Source organism: Ostrea edulis, chromosome 10, assembly GCF_947568905.1.
Source record: "Ostrea edulis chromosome 10, xbOstEdul1.1, whole genome shotgun sequence".
In the NCBI taxonomy this organism is placed as follows: domain Eukaryota; kingdom Metazoa; phylum Mollusca; class Bivalvia; order Ostreida; family Ostreidae; genus Ostrea; species Ostrea edulis.
The window spans coordinates 22160378-22177392 of NC_079173.1; positions in this window are offsets into that span (position 1 = coordinate 22160378).

Genomic DNA, 17015 nt, shown 5'->3' on the forward strand with positions numbered 1-17015 from the left:
TCATTGTTACCTCAAATATTGCCAAAAAAACATCTTTTTTTTCAGGCAATTTTCAAGAGAAATTAGCCATGGGCTGCATGCTTCGGTAAAATCGTTTTAGAGGAAAGAAGAAATGTAATATTATGGATTGAAAGTGGTGGATATGTACAATGATATTTTGTTATTCCGCGTGAAGCATTCCAGTTTACGAAAGCTAGGCCTATTGGGATCAAACTATGGGGGGGGGGGATGAATAAATAGAAAGGCGTTAAAACGCGATAAAGGCGTTATTACGCCCTTCCATTAAGCCTTTTCCGCGTTATTACGCCTTTTTCGCGTTATAACGCCTTCTATTTACCCAATCTCTACCCAGAGTTGTCGTTCCTTGCTCTCACTTACACCTCTGTTAACGTCTCAAAATAAGCAATGTTATTCCACATGTAAATCCACTTTTTTTACGGCTAATAAAACTAAGAACTATTTTATAAAATATCTGGAAAATGTAGGACAAGCAACTATTTGTAGATTGTTTTCCATTACTATATATTCTTCATGTACCTATGTATAGGCCTGGTGCAATAGAACTACCCAATATCCACGTTTCAACCCAAATCAATGCTTATTGTGTCACAAAAAGACTTGACATCTGCTCAATATTTATTTATTTACGTATATTTTTGTAACTGAAGTCAAAACCATACTTTATTTGAGCATACGTGCCATTTTACAAAAATCTTGTATCCCGATTCATACGCGCATTATTCACAACTACAACACATTCATAAGGAAATCCTAAAACGAGCAAGGACTAAATCTATCGTTTAAAGCGAGATAACTCTGAAATACAGCCAAACAAGATGTGTGATGGAGCTATGCCAACGTACACATGAAATATCAGAAACTCAAGGATGTATCGTATGAAATATCAAAGATGGATCAGGGTGACAATTTTCAATGTTATCCTCATCTACATGTAATATTTACATAATTATTACATTATAAGTAATTAAAGCATGAAATATTAATAACTCAAGGATGTATCACATGAAATATTCTTATAAAATCTAGTTAACACATTATTCAACGGTCTACCCATAGTTTAACAAACATACATTCGAATGATCCTCTCTATTTTTCTTTCAAATTCCTTGTAATACATAGGGTACAATGATTGCCAAACCACTGGCGGATTCAAGGGGAGTATAGGTAGGAATGGGCACGCCATTCTATTTTCATTTTCAATGTTTAATGCAATTACACTTGTGTCCTCTGTCAAAATACATTTCATTTTTTTATGGAGTGTATGAATTTGAATTGCATAAATAATTTCAAATAAAATCCTTTAAATATCACGGTTTAAAAAAAAAACAATTTCATCAAAACTACATGTATGTTAGTGTTATTTCTTCAAATCGGAATTTTCAATCTCACCGTTTATAAATACCCCGGTTTGGATTTCTAGTTCAAAATGCAGAATTACAAAAAATATTTTTGATAAAGTAGCAGATGAGCTTCGAAAAATGTCAAACGCACAAGTACTAAAAGATGTACATGCATATCGAGGGAACAAAGAGAAAACAGCGACGTACAGTGTAGCAGTCTCCATCAAACTCACTAGCCCGACTCCCCGATTGTACTACCGGCTTGTAGAAAATTGCTAATGTCTCAGAAGACTGATGCAGATATTTTTTTTCTTGAAGAAACTGAATTCCGGTATACATTACTGAATGATTGAATATATGTACTCATCAAAATACGCGCCCACCCCCGATGAACACTTTATTTGACGTCAAACTGGGAGGTATAAATCAATTATTTTTCCGATGTATTCTACATTTTGATATAAAAAAGTCTGTCTATGAAGAAAGATGCTAGACACAGGAAGCCAGCAGATTAGCAAACACGATTGGGTGACGTTAATGTTTATTTGCATACTGCCAATACGACATCGAAAGTGAGGTAGTGCGACTTAAAATCTAGGTAAAAATATTGGAAAGAATTTTCCAACAGGTTTTAACAAAACCCGATACGATTTTAAAAATGCTAAAGGAATTCTTGTATTTACTATCGAGTTCAAGTGAATATCTATCATCCTTGAAAATTTGACGAAAATCAGTCCACACACGAGAAATCGCGTGAACAAAAATTGTAAGAAAAAATAATAATAGAGAAAAATAACTTAAAAATAACAATAATGAATTATATATAGATAATTAGTAATAATGATAACAATAATCAAACTTAACAAACAGACAGACAGACAGAAAATAAATAAGTTTTATAACTATTACAAGCTTGTGTTTTCAGTGTTGTCTCTACTTAAGTTTATGCTGTCAAACACTGTTTAGTTTAAGTTCAAGGTTTGCCTCAACCTTGTCCTAGCACTTATCTCCGTGGGACCCAATCGCAGCTGGTTGAGTTCCTCTCGGGTTCCGTGACGACGACCATCCATGTCGTCTTTATTTCGACAATCGGAACTTCCGAGGGCCTAGTCCTCTTAAACTTAAATTCGAGTTTTCTTTTATTTGAGCAGTCAAAATTTGAGTAAATTCTCTGACTTAAGTCCAAGTTTCGACTAGAGTTGCTCCCCCTGAGAAATCCAGACAAGCGTACCCTCTGTGTCCAGTGGCGGACTTAGAGGGGACGCAGCCGGCGCCCCCCACCCCCTCCCTAAAATTTTCAAATTTAAGGTAAATCGTGGTATCTTGTTTCGGAAAATGTACTAAACGATAAAAGAAGCAATAATTTGTTCCACTCTCGGAGAAATAAATGACAAAATTCTTTGATTTCTTAAATTACTTCGCCCCCTGTAACCACAATTCCTTGATCCGCCCCTGGTGTCCTCCATCCCCCGCGATCCTATTCCACAACCATGATAAATTTCATACGAAGAAATAAATCAGCCATGTTGACAACATCTGCGTATACATGGAGTTTTACGAAGAGGCTTACTTTTACAATCGACGGCTGACTTTTACAATTTAAAGGGATCAACTCCAACTACAAAAATTGGACCGAAATGAATATACAGACTGCTTCAGTAAAAACATAAAAACCGACAATTATGTTTATTACAAGAGTATTGCAAACTCTTTAGCAACTCTTATTCTTTCTACATTTGTTCGACACTTTCACGATGCAATACTCGTTTTAATATTTCATTAAGCTAATTTTATCGATATTCAAATGTACATGTAATTTATTAACTCCGAATGACGAGCTGCGAAATGCATGAAGGGATCCAGAAAATTGCCATGAAAAGAGTGGTTTTAAGTTTTACTGTATATCATAAGTGTTACACAGTGCTCTCAATGTAAGTAGACGACCCCAAGTTACCCTGCCATTTCTAAATAATGTGTCATCAGTCCTGAAAGCTTAAATGTTCTCTATACCTCACATCTTATGATTCTGGCTCCCCGAGGAACAAAGCAACCCCTACCATCCACAAACATACTTTTGAACGGCAGCTCTATCACTGTGGGCCATCGTGACCATGGTGAAAATATTCAGTAACGCAGGGTTTCTACATTTTTGAAGCGATCGGTCGATTTATTTTTCTCAAAAACAACATAAATGAGAGTTTTCTTTGTCTAACATACATCGCACGGAACGCACAGAAGTATTAAGAAACAGAATATGTCCCATACAGTTACTTTTCTCAAACACTCGTGTTTAATATCGAGTACCTATGAAAATTCGCACGGATGTTTGCTTCATGAGCTGAATTCAAGGTTTGAAACAATTTGAGAAAGAACCATGATAATCTGTCACAAGAATATAAAAAGACATTCAATTCTTACTAAATTGGGATTCATAATAGTCTTTGTTTTGACAAAATGCTTGAAAATGAAAATAACGCAGGGTGAAAAGATGGAAGATGCAGCGTTACTAACGTGAAAAGATATCAAAGATTGTCATATTGATTAATATCATCCAGTAAATTCACAATTTAAGTTTTTCTGTCACATATTATATTCTGATTTAAGGAATGAATCTATTTTCCTTTTCGCAGTGCATGATACATAAGTTTCCCTTCCATTGTAAGATATGAATAATTGCTACAAATAAGATGAATTGTTGGTACATGTATTATGTGTCTATACTAGACCAAAAAGTCGAGGGGTAGGCTTGTCGAGATATATTTTTTCATAGCCCCTCCTTCTCATTTTGAAAAAAAAAAACGCCCTTGTTTCCCTCACCTTTGTGTTGAATATTTAAGTTTAAATGTAAAGACAACCAATACGTGATGTGTAATTGTATATACATGTACATGTATACGTATACATGTATATCAATATACACAGTAGAATCAACAATGTTTGTGGTAATGACTCATGAAAATTGGCCCCCATGAAAGTCTTTGAATTTTGCAAATACCACTTCAAAATTTTTCATATTTGGAGTTGGCCCCTTTAAATTGTAAAAGTCAGCCGTCGACTGTAAAAGTAAGCCTCTTTGTAAAACTCCAGTGACTGGCAACATTAATATACTAGTATATGCGACACAGGTGACCGATGAAATCAAAGTACTGAAAGTAGGGTACCTGTAAAGTGCGAAACGAAACGAAATCTAACGAAACGAAACGAAATCTACCGAAACGAAACGAAACCCACCGAAACGAAACGAAACAGATTGTATAACCGAACTCTTAATTATAGTAATTAAAAATGATATCTTAGGCCCCTGTGAAAGTTACCACATATAAATAAAATTCGCCTCCCCTTTGATGTAGGATTTCGGCTTGACTGATACAAAGTTTTAAAAGTTGGAAAGGGGGAGGGGGAGTCAGCACAAAATACATATCGGAAGTTGATTAAATTCCATGTGCAATTAGTTTCCGATCCATAAATTTCAGAACGGAGGGTTACAATTTCAAAGGTCTGAGGAAACCCACTAAACGAGGGGTGGGGTCGCCGGCGTTGGATCCGCCTTTGGGTATAGATACATCATTTGAAGAAGCTGGTGTCTGAGAAAGTTGAAAGCAGGAAGAACTCTTAACCCTTTATTTTATCTCTAACTTCTGAGGTGCGAGTACTTTCAATAATGGAAAAACATTAAATAGTATACCATATTATATGAATGCAATTCGGTAAGATATATATACATGTATTATTAAAAATTATTATTGATATGTAGTGAGTCTAAAAATAACTCTATACATTTAGGATGTTGCTAAGACGGGGAATTGAAAATGGGACGGAAAACGGAAATGTGTTATGCAATAATATCAGGAGGAGGTCACCATTTTGTAAAATCAAAAGGCTTATGAACTTGTAAGGGAAGCAGAAATTACAAAGAGAACGGGAGGACATACTTAGAATTCTCCGTTTGATAATAAATAGTCTAATATAAAATCTGCGTAAAATCTAGAGAATGTTAGCGTTCAATATCCTGAGAATTTATTGAACGCTAACTTTGCATTGCGTAAATTGTATGCGCCCGAAACATTTCGAGTATGAGCGTTCAATATTGACGTTACCGTAACAACGTAAACAAGCCAAAATGGTAGACGACGGTCCTCCGAATCTGACAGAGCCGGTATTTGATATTTACTTAAGCAAAATGTTTTACTGTACATAAATTATGATGTCTCCATTTACAAAATCAGTTTGCTTCATGCATTTGTAACGGCCGTTAATCTAGTACGAGTTCGAAAAGAACTTCTTTGCTTAACTAACGTATAATTTTCCTCAATCACTGATTGGATATATATTTATTTATTTGAATGTCCCTACCTTGGGTTGAAATCAAGAAGTAAATCAATAATAAATGGAAGACTTGAAGAAAGTAAATAGTATGTTTTCTTAACTAAATAGACTAGTACCAGGAACAGGTCGGCTCTATTCGGGCCACTATCCCCAGCACAAGCTATTTTCCCTGACTTACTGTCAGTGCTATGGTCGGTCAAAATGGACAACCACTCCAGAAAACAATAAGGCGAGTAAACAACCAAAACAGCTTCAGCTCTATTCGGGCCACTGAATTGATTGTCTCTTACCTTTCCTTATTCTAAAACCTTTATTTAGCCTTACTTCTTTAAGCTCCCTCTCTCTCCGATCAGCTTGGAAGAAAATGATACAGAATCACAGCACCCCGGGTTTATATACACACAGGCTGTTCTAATTATAAGGGGTGTCAGGTCATTCCATGTTATCATGACAAATGTAGTCATTTAAACGTTTGATTGAATAGAACAAAAACACTACACATTAATGACGGGTTAAATATTGAACAGTTAAGAAATGCATACTGTTACTACACACTGCCAATATGGATGAATTCTCGTCTATTTTGGTGTAGTTTGAGTGAAAAGGGATATAATTTTTACAACTAAATCTTTAGCTAAATGATAAAAGGGTTATTGAACTTATATAGGTGAATATTGGCACTCGTTGGCTGTCAACTCGTGCCATTACTCACCAATATAAGTTCAATAACCCTATAGTATACATAGATGCAAGGTGAAGATAACGAACAGTGATCAATCTCATAACTCCTACAAGCAATACAAAATAGATAGTTGGACAAACACGGACCCCTGGACACACCAGAGGTGGGATCAGGTGCCTAGGAGGAGTAAGCATCCCCTGTTGACCGGTCACATCCGCCGTGAGCCCCATATCCTGATCAGGTAAACGGAGTTATCCGCAGTCAAATCAGTGTGCCAAGAACGGCTTAACAATCGGTATGAAACACGTCAGACAGCATTTGACCCAATGCGAGGTTGTATTGACGAACTAGATCGTTATAACGACGATAGAATTTGCGAAATGCTGACTTCAATCGAGACTGTTGAAATCCCTGTACCATCAACTTGTTTGTCAGTAGCTTACCTCGATTTAAAAACTGACTATACCCAGAACAAGCTCTTGCATATCGAATCAGTTGAGATATATAAACACCATATGCAGGTGATAATGGAATATTGCTACATAAATGTGGGAAGTTGACGATGGAGAAGCTGAAATCATCCCGTTTGTCATACAGTTGAGTTGTCAGTTTGCCGTTAATGTCTACTTTCAATAAAATATCTAAGTATGAAGCAGAAGTGGACGACTCTGTGGTGTCCTTTATTTCGAGCTCACAGGGATATATCAAATCGACATATGATGAAAGCTATCATTGTTAATAGACAAAACGTCATCGATATATCTAAATGTCGAATTGAAGGTCACAGCGAGAGATTTTTTCTTCTCACGTAGAAGTTTTTGAATAAATTCTGCTTCATATGATTTGTCTTTAAAACAAAAAATACTGAAAGATGTATTATGCCCAAAGGTGGATCCAACGCCGGCGACCCCACCCTCGTTTAGTGTGTTTCCCCAGACCTCTGACTTATAAGACTGTAACCCTCCGTTCTGAAATTTATGGACCAAAACTAATTACACATGGTGTTTAATCAACTTCGGATACGTACTTTGTGCTTAATCACCCCCCCCCCTTTCCAACTTTTAAAACTTTGTATCAGTCAAGCCGAAATTCTACAATTTTATTTATATGTGGTAACGTTTACAGATGCCTAAGATACCGTTTTTAATTATTATGATTAAAAGAGTTCGGTTATACAATCTGTTTCGTTTCGGTAGGTTTCGTTTCGGTGGGTTTCGTTTCATTTCGGTAGATATATATAAAGAGCAGACAAATTCGAAATTATAGCTTTTCAGCTATCTCTGTAAAGTCTTTCTTTTAATCCCACACAGTGCACAATAAAAACTAAAAAAGAATTTAAATATAAGACACACCTACTCTGTTTACAACCGTTACTGTGACGTCATCTACTTGATTACATGTGGGGTGGACACAGGAATGACCGGATAAGGTTATTAGGTCATATTTGTGACGTCAAAAGTAGCAAATGGTCTCAATCATTGAGATGTTTGAATATACTCCCCACAAACGTTCAGTATCTTTTTTAACTCAAAGCGAGGCTTATAAAAATTCTGATATAGACACTGATTGGCTAGTTTAAAAAGGTAATATACCAGCGTCCACAGAAACTACATTGAATGGAAGTCTAGAGAGTTGTAGCTGCATTAATGTAGCCCTCTCCGATTTTTTTTTAATTCTGACGTTTCGAGAGAGCCAAAAAAAAAAGGGGGGGGGGTCAGGGGGGTCGGAGAGTGATACATTATTGCAGCTAAGAGAGTAGAAGCATATAGATTTTCCACTGAAAGAAGAATAGATTCAATGTTTTAAACATTTTTCTTTCGGAAAACATTTTATTGGACTCTTCCTTGCTAAACTGTTATGCAAGTTGAATGTGACACCTTGGATAGCGGGATGATTGATTGTATATTGTTTAACAATTTTTCACGCATATGGAGACATCACCATTACCAGTGAAGGGCTGCAAAATTTAAGCCTAACATGGTCAGTGTTTACATCCTTTGAGCAGGGAGGGATCTTTATCCTGCCACACCTGCTGTGACACGGGACCTTGATTTTGCGGTCTCATCCGAAAGACCGCGCCCCATTTAGTCGCCTCTTACGACAAGCAGGGGGTACGGAAGGCCTATTCTAACCCGGATCCCCCGGGAAAAAATATGAATATAGATACTATCATTAAAAAAAAATAGTTAGAAATAAGTATCTTAAATATGAGATTAATTTATGAGATTGATCACTGTTTGTTATCTCTCATTTTGATGTTCAGGATATTGATTTCATATTTCAGTTTCTGGTATCAGTGAAGGGAGGCACCATTAATCCGGATGAGAAATTGCCGCCAGTTTTAAGAGTTCTTCAGAAATGGAAAGACTCCTGCACGATTAGCATGTATCGACGTAATTGCTAAAACAGTATTGTCCAAGCATAAGTGGCTAACATTAAAACATACTGTTTGAGATATGATAATACAACAGAGACATCTTTATGTCTCTGAAACACAAGTCCAGCACTCTATCAAATGAGCTCAAGGGTTAACCCACCAGCCAGAACTAGTAGGAATGTCATATCACTCACACTATCACCATAATCTCACAGAAGATGGGAAAGGACAGTACAGGAACTTTCACTGACTGAAATGTATGCCAAAGCAAATGAAAGTTCATATGAAATTTCAAGGTGTTTCAAGTAATATTATATTTAGTACATTCCGTCCATATTGAGTTTAGTTCATCAGGGCTATAAGCTCTTGTAAGCTTTTCTGACCTAGAGGTTACAGAAACTTTTAGCGTACATATGTACCCATACTCAAACTCGGCCATCTTTATTTTGAATACAACTCTGAGCAAGCTTCGAAACCTACTCGAAATTTTTTAAACATGTGTGAGAATGATTTTATACAAGTTATGTAACCTTCGCTTTTGAGTGTGAGTACGATTTAGAGCAGAGAGTTTGGGTCTGAGTACGAAAACGTGCTCCGAAAGTTTTATAACCTTCACGCCAGATCAACAGTTGCCCATATGTAGAACCACTAGGTTAATTTCAATGAAATTTGTCATTAAGGATCCTTGGATAACAGGGTTTCAAAGTTGTCCATATGACAGGCCACACACATTTCAAAGAAGAGTTAAGAGCTAGTGAAAATATATTAGCATCATTTTGATACTTTTTTCTCAATAACCACTGAACCAGAAAAGATAAAGGTGTCTTTAATGATCGCAGACTAAAATGTTTTAAATTGTGGTCCCTAGGGGTAGGGTGGGGTGCATAGGGGATCAAAGTTTACATGGATATAGATTAAGAAAGTCTTTTAAAATCCTCCTCTGAAGAATAACGGCAGGGGTCAACACTAACTTAAATAAGAACAAAACCAGTCGGACTAGTAACTTTTAAAAAAATTGTACTAGACCTGACACTGACATCACTACACCTGTCCTCTATTGTATTACATGAAAGGCGAAGATAACGAACAGTGATCAATCTCATAACTCCTATAAGCACTACAAAATAGAGAGTTGGGCAAACACGGACCCCTGGACCCACCGGAGGTGGGATCAGGTGCCTAGGAGGAATAAGCATCCACTGTCGACCGGTCACACACACGGTGAGCCCTACATCTTGATCAGGTAAACGGAGTTATCCGTAGTCAAAATTAGTGTGCCAAGAACAGCCTAACATCGGTATGAAACACGTCAGACAGCATTTGACCCATTGATAGGTTGTATTGGTAAACTAGATCGTTATAACGACGATAGAATTTGCGAAATGCTGCCTTTAAATGAGACTGTTGAAACCCCTGCACCATCAACTTGTTTATCAGTAGACTGTCTAGATTTGTAAACTGACCATACGCAGAACAAGCTCTTGCGCATCGAATCAGTTGAGAGATAGAAACACCATATGCAGGTGATAATGGAATATTGATACAAAAATATGGGAAGTTGACGATGGAGAAGCTGAAATCATCCTGTTTGTCATAAAGTTGAGTTGTTAGTTTGTTGTTAACATCTACTTTCAATAAAATATCTAAGTATGAAGCAGAATTTGATGACCATGGTGTCTTTTACTTCAAGTTCAAAGGGATGTATCGAACTGACATATGAAGGAAAATTATTATTGTTAATAGATAAAACGTCGTCGATATATCTAAATGTCGAATTGAAGGTCACAGCAAGAATTGTTTTCTTCTCACGTAGAAGTTTTTGAAGAAATTCAACTTCAAAGGAAACAGGTCAGCTAACAAAGGAGCACAATTCGTGTCCATGGGAATTTCAACAGATTGTTGGAAGACCCGATCACCAAAGACTTCGAAGATATTTTCAATGAGGAACTCCAGCATATATTTTTATTTCAACTTCAGAGTACTTGTGCGTGGAATCAGAGTAGTGTTTAACAAAGTAATTTTTTTGGATGACTGATCACTAAATATGAATATTTCTATTTCCCGTTTTTGTTGAAGAAGCAACTGTCTATGATGTCAAAAAGTCTAGTCTTTAATTTATCGAAAGGAATGATCGTGTAATTAAGTGTTGAAAAGTCATAGGTTTTGATGTTGTTGATCTGAGAAAAGTTTTGCTATTTAAAATTTACGAAAAGTTCTTTAGAATATTTTTTTTTAGAATCCACGTTTGATTTATACTACTTCTGGCATATGTAGTCGCACGATACGTTTGAAGTTTCTCCTTCACAACTGTTAATATTTTCGTGAGGAGCAAAGATAGGGGCTTGGTAGAACACTTACTGGATCCAGCAATGAATGTTTGTAAGAGCTTTTATGAAGTTTAGGTATCCAGTACAGGTACGGTAACTCGTATTCATCCGACCCATTGACTGGGATATTAAATGTGTGTAAAACTGAAGCATGGTTTTAAAGAATTTAATCTTTTGAAAGGACAGTTGGAGTATACTAGTATGTACTATTACCAAAAGTGGAATTAATGCCTAGTTCGTTTAAATACAGTTGTAATAATGAGCCCTACAATGTTGTTACCAGCTTTGTCAGCTGGAACCAAAACATCATCGTCGGAACCAAAACATATGCATTTCTCTATCTCTCAGCATCATAAACAACACACTATGTGTTGAATAATTATCATGAAAATTAACCTGTCATCAGAATGAAGAGAATGCATGTATTTCTAGAGAGGTGATTTAAAATGGTTTACAATTCAATATTTTCAATTATCCTTGATAAAATATCGTTTATTTGAGTTCATACAAGGAACTCACAAATTTTAATCAGATACCATAGCAGACACATTTTCTTTCAATGATGTCCTTGATTTCTTTTTATTATTATATCTTCGCCATTTAAAAGGGATTTTTTCTATAGAAAACATCCAGAAGATTCTGACGATTATACAAAAGCGTCTGGATGACCGAGATTAAGTAGCAAAGCGACTAGATTGTACCTTGTACAAAAGAGGGAATGACAGAAATTTCATTTCAATAATAACACCGAGTCAAGATTGAGTAAGCGAAATTCAAAGAATATACATTTCATACAGTAAGAACGATTACATGTATCTAGCCTATGGGAGACGACGGAGACGTTGGTATGTAAATTACACATTCACAGTTTCTTAGTAACTGGAAAAAGTGTACACTAAATAGTGACAGTGGTTTAGACAACTGAACCTGTGATATTAGTCCTTGTGTTCCGCAATATTAGTCCTGTTGTCAATGGTCCTTGTGTGCTGACGTATTTTCGGTACCATCGCTTCACTTTATGCTATGAACTTTAATGCCATTTTTTCATTTCTATTTGTCAAAATATGTAATGAGCGGCTTGTCTTTCGACTTACATTCATAAAGGTCTGAAAATCAATACCGACAAAACAAATAAAGCCCGAATGTTCCGTGATTTGATGAATAATTAACGGCTTGCGATATAAAAAGCAACGCATGAAATAATATTACATCAGTTTACGTTATGATATTTACATGATCTTATTTAATATTTAACTGGATGAAATGATATTACATCCATTTTTATCTTGGTATTTACATTATCTTATTTATTATTTAACTAGATGCAATCCAGTGGTAAAACATGAAAGAGATGCAGAAGCACCGATGCAAAACCACATTAAAAAGAGGATGCAAATGTACTGTTTCATTTTAATTGATTAAAATCCTATCCTAACCACCCACATTCACACGAAGTATATATGACTTATATTAAGATTCAATAGCAAAATCTATTTCAATAAAAAAAATACGCATTTTTCACAATGAAAAAGTAAAGATAATTTACTATAATATAGGATTAAATATTCTTATTAAAGAATTTATCGATGTGAAGCATTTTTATGTTAAGTTTGTGAGTAAAATGTCCAGAGTTTACAAACTGATAAATTCCTCAAGCACTTTTATTCACTTTGTTGGTAAAATGTCCAGAGTTCACATATCGATAAATTCTTCCAAAACAATGTTTGATTCTTATAATTCCAATTCGTTCACTGTATCTACAATTTAAAAAAAAAAAAAACATGAATAGTCTCCCCTCACTTTACGTTATTTGTTTTCAGGCGCGTATGAATTCATCGCATTTTCGGATTTATTCTCGTCCAGCTTTATTTTTGTCCAATCAAAACAATTGTAATAAATAACATTGGAATTATTATGGGCCGGCACGAGCCGGCCCATTCTATGAAATAAGAATTTGAGAAGCGTATGAGTTTCTGCGGGATGAGTGTGTATTTTTTTTTTAAGTTGGATTACTGATTATCATGATACGTTTTCATTTTGTATGTAAAGTAATTCGGTGGTGTTTTTTAAACATTTGTTTTTGTTTTGTTTCTTTGTTTTTGTTGTTTTTTTGTGTAACACACAGGTCACGTGCGCTTATCTGCTGACCTATTTATAGAGGTGGCGTCATTTTTGTTTTGTTTTGAAAAATGCATAATTCCAAGGGTGCTAAAGAATGTTTTGATTATTGCATTATACTATTTTGTTAAATATTGTCACAGGTTGTGCCAATAAAATTTTCAATCTTGAATAAATCTGATTTATTTCATAGCGAAAGGTTATGATATTTGGATAACCCAAATTAAATGTCACAGTTTTAATATGGAAAGTGTGAAATTAAATTAATGCAGTATTCATGCAACAGTCATTGGTTGAATTATTTTGCACATTAGAAAATGTTTGCTTAATATATTCAAGTGATAAAAGCTCAATATTTTCCAATAATGAACATTGTAAATATTCATCAAACTTATAACATCCAAGGAGCAGAATAACCCATATCTATTATTTTGAGGTCATTCAGATGAGGCTTGTAAGCCATGGTCCTGTGTCACGATAGGCGTTAGCACGATAAAGAACCCTCACTGCTCAATTCGCCCGAAGGTGACGTCTCTATAAGAGTGAAAAATTCGAGAATGAGACGTAAAGCAGCATATAAACACATTATTCTGAGGTCACAATGGTTTGAGGTTAAGGTTCAGACTGCTCTTTAAAAAAGTCCACTGGAGAACCTTTGCCTACTGGACATACACGTAGTTCACAGATCTTTAAGGAGTAACAGATTACTGTTCATTTTGTATGTTAATGGGTCGAATTTGGACACTTGTCCAATCAATATGTTTACGAGACAGTTTTAGTTTATGGAAACAATGATACTATGTTGGAAATTTGTTCGGCCCATAACTTTGGTGCGTGCACCAATGTTTCTTGTCATGCAATGAAATTGCAATACCACACTAGAGAATAAGACTGACGTCACACTGTTAATCAGCGACCAATTACTTTCAAGAGAATTAATGACTGACTAACATGGAGAGTTTTGGGAAATGAAATTTTATCAATACCAAAAAAAAAACAAAACAAAAAAAACAAAAAAAAGAAGAAGAAGAAAAAAGCAGATCCTAGCGTGTGTTGTCATCACATTGTTGCGTATCATAAGCACAGTAGATGTTAAAAAATCACCTGTGTTCTATTTTTAACTTGTATTTTTTAAATTAATTTTCTTTTTACCCTGCGTCTCTTTGTATCTCACAAATCTTTGTTTACATCATCTGTCATTATGATGCTCAAGAACGTGACGTATTCCGGAATCGGAACCAAAATGATAACTTTTTAGATGTTACATGAATAAACCACGTGATGCCTTGCAATCACTACCTTAAATGACTAGCACGAGATTGAATTTTCGCGCGCTTTGCGCAGTAAAGTGCGCCACATACAATCCTGTACAACTGGGGTATTATGCACGCTGAACCAATGTGCTGCGTTGTAGCTCATACTCCATATCTTAACTTTTATGTTTACATTCTACTTTCATTTCTCAGCCATTTAAATAGACATTCAATATCTATCAAGATTCATATAAGTAGTTCTGTATTCATACGCGCATTGTTCACAACTGCATCACATTCATGAGGAAATGTCCATCATTACAATTGGCAAAGATATCAAAAACAAAAACGTTGTATATGTAAATTATATTGTGCCATAAAATGCAACACGTCATCTCTCTCTCTCTCTCTCTCTCTCTCTCTCTCTCTCTCTCTCTCCTGAATCTTCTCTCTCTCTCCTGAATCTTGAGGGTCTTTAATTTCATTTTGATTCAATAAGTGTATTTTTCAATTACGGGGAGGGGGTGTTTAAGACGATGATACGCTTATGAAAGTGTGTTCTTTCATTTTCAAATTATCATTTAAAAAAGAAGTTCAGAGTCAGTTTTACTTCTGAAATCCGGTACATACTTCTCTATACATACACCCGTATATATATGTTAGATCCGCTCACTGTTCTCTAAACATACACCCGTATACATATGTTAGATCCGCTCACTGTTCTCTATACATACACCCGTATACATATGTTAGATCCGCTCACTGTTCTCTAAACATACACCCGTATACATATGTTAGATCCGCTCACTGTTCTCTAAACATACACCCGTATACATATGCTAGATCCGTTCACTGTTCTCTAAACATACACCCGTATATATATGTTAGATCCGCTCACTGTTCTCTATACATACACCCGTATACATGTTAGATCCGTGTAATCATGAATTACTATTGATACACGTGTAGTGATAACTAATTACTAGTTGATTGATACACGCGTAGTTATAAATTACTAATGCTACACGTGTAGTTATAAATTACTAACGATACACGTGTAGTTATAAATTACTATTGATAAATATTTAGCTATAAATTACTAATGATACACGTATGGGGGTTAATGATTCTCGAGAAATACAGTTTTTCACGTTGAAAGTCAACGTTTATCCCGATGTAATCACCCTATTGTATATACATGTATTTTTATCATAGAAAATAAAAGCGAAAAACCTCTCTCCTTTTCTTAAAGGGGTATTAGCTGTCATTTTGTCACCAAAATGTTTAATTCAATGACAATTGCTCCATCTTATATATTTCAGTAATAACACTAGTATTAATGATTTCAAACACTTTTTACCCTCAAAACAGGCACATGAATATGTGATTTTGGTGAGTAAATAATTATTGTCTTGCAAAACAATAAATCGTCCTTATATAATTCTTTACAATAAATTTACTAAAAGCGGTTATCTAACGTAGTTTTATTAGGTTTCCCTTCTTTTTGTACAATATAAATATTTTTTAGTCATTGATATATATCCCCAGGCCATTGAGACATTTTGAAGAAAAAAGTGGTTGCCATCACTTCCACAGCTAATGCCCCTTTAAGAAGGTCAATATTTCATTAAAAGTATATGAATTCTTTTCTAGCATATCCGTATACATACTTTTATTCAAGAGGGTGTGGAATAAGAATGAGATGAGATAAATGACTCTGAGTTTGGTTTTTCTCAAAAATAGCATGTTGCTAAACCAGAAATAGCATGTTACTATACCAGAAATAGCATGTTACTATACCAGAAATAGCATGTTACTATACCAAAATAGCATGTTGCTATACCAGAAATAGCATGTTACTATACCAAAAATAGCATGTTGATATACCAGAAATAGCATATTGCTATACCAATATTAGGATGTTGATATACCAAGAATAGCATGTTACTATACCAAAAATAGCATGTTACTATACCAAAATAGCATGTTGCTATACCAGAAATAGCATATTGCTATACCAATATTAGCATGTTGCTATACCAAAAATAGCATGTTACTATACCAAAAATAACATGTTATTATACCAAAATAGCATGTTGCTATACCAGAAATAGCATGTTACTATACCAAAAATAGCATGTTGATATACCAGAAATAGCATATTGCTATACCAATATTAACATGTTGCTATACCAAAAATAGCATGTTACTATACCAAAAATAACATGTTATTATACCAAAATAGTATGTTGCTATACCAAACTTTTCATAACAATTGTATGTTTGAAACATATTTTTAGTTGAAGATGAACTGGACTACTGCATACATTCCCTATATATTCCTATGTATTCCTATACATGTTAGGGGAAACAGCATTAAAAAGAACCCATCACACAAGTTCTCTCTCTCTCAAACAAAAAAGGGCAAAATTACTCCCACCTTTTCAATTTTACTCATCGGGAAAAAAAAATCAGAGTCCGTTAAGTATTTAATTGGTTCAAAATTTAACATACTTTGAGAAAAATAGTTTAGTCTATTTATTCAAATCATATTCAATGGTACATGTACAT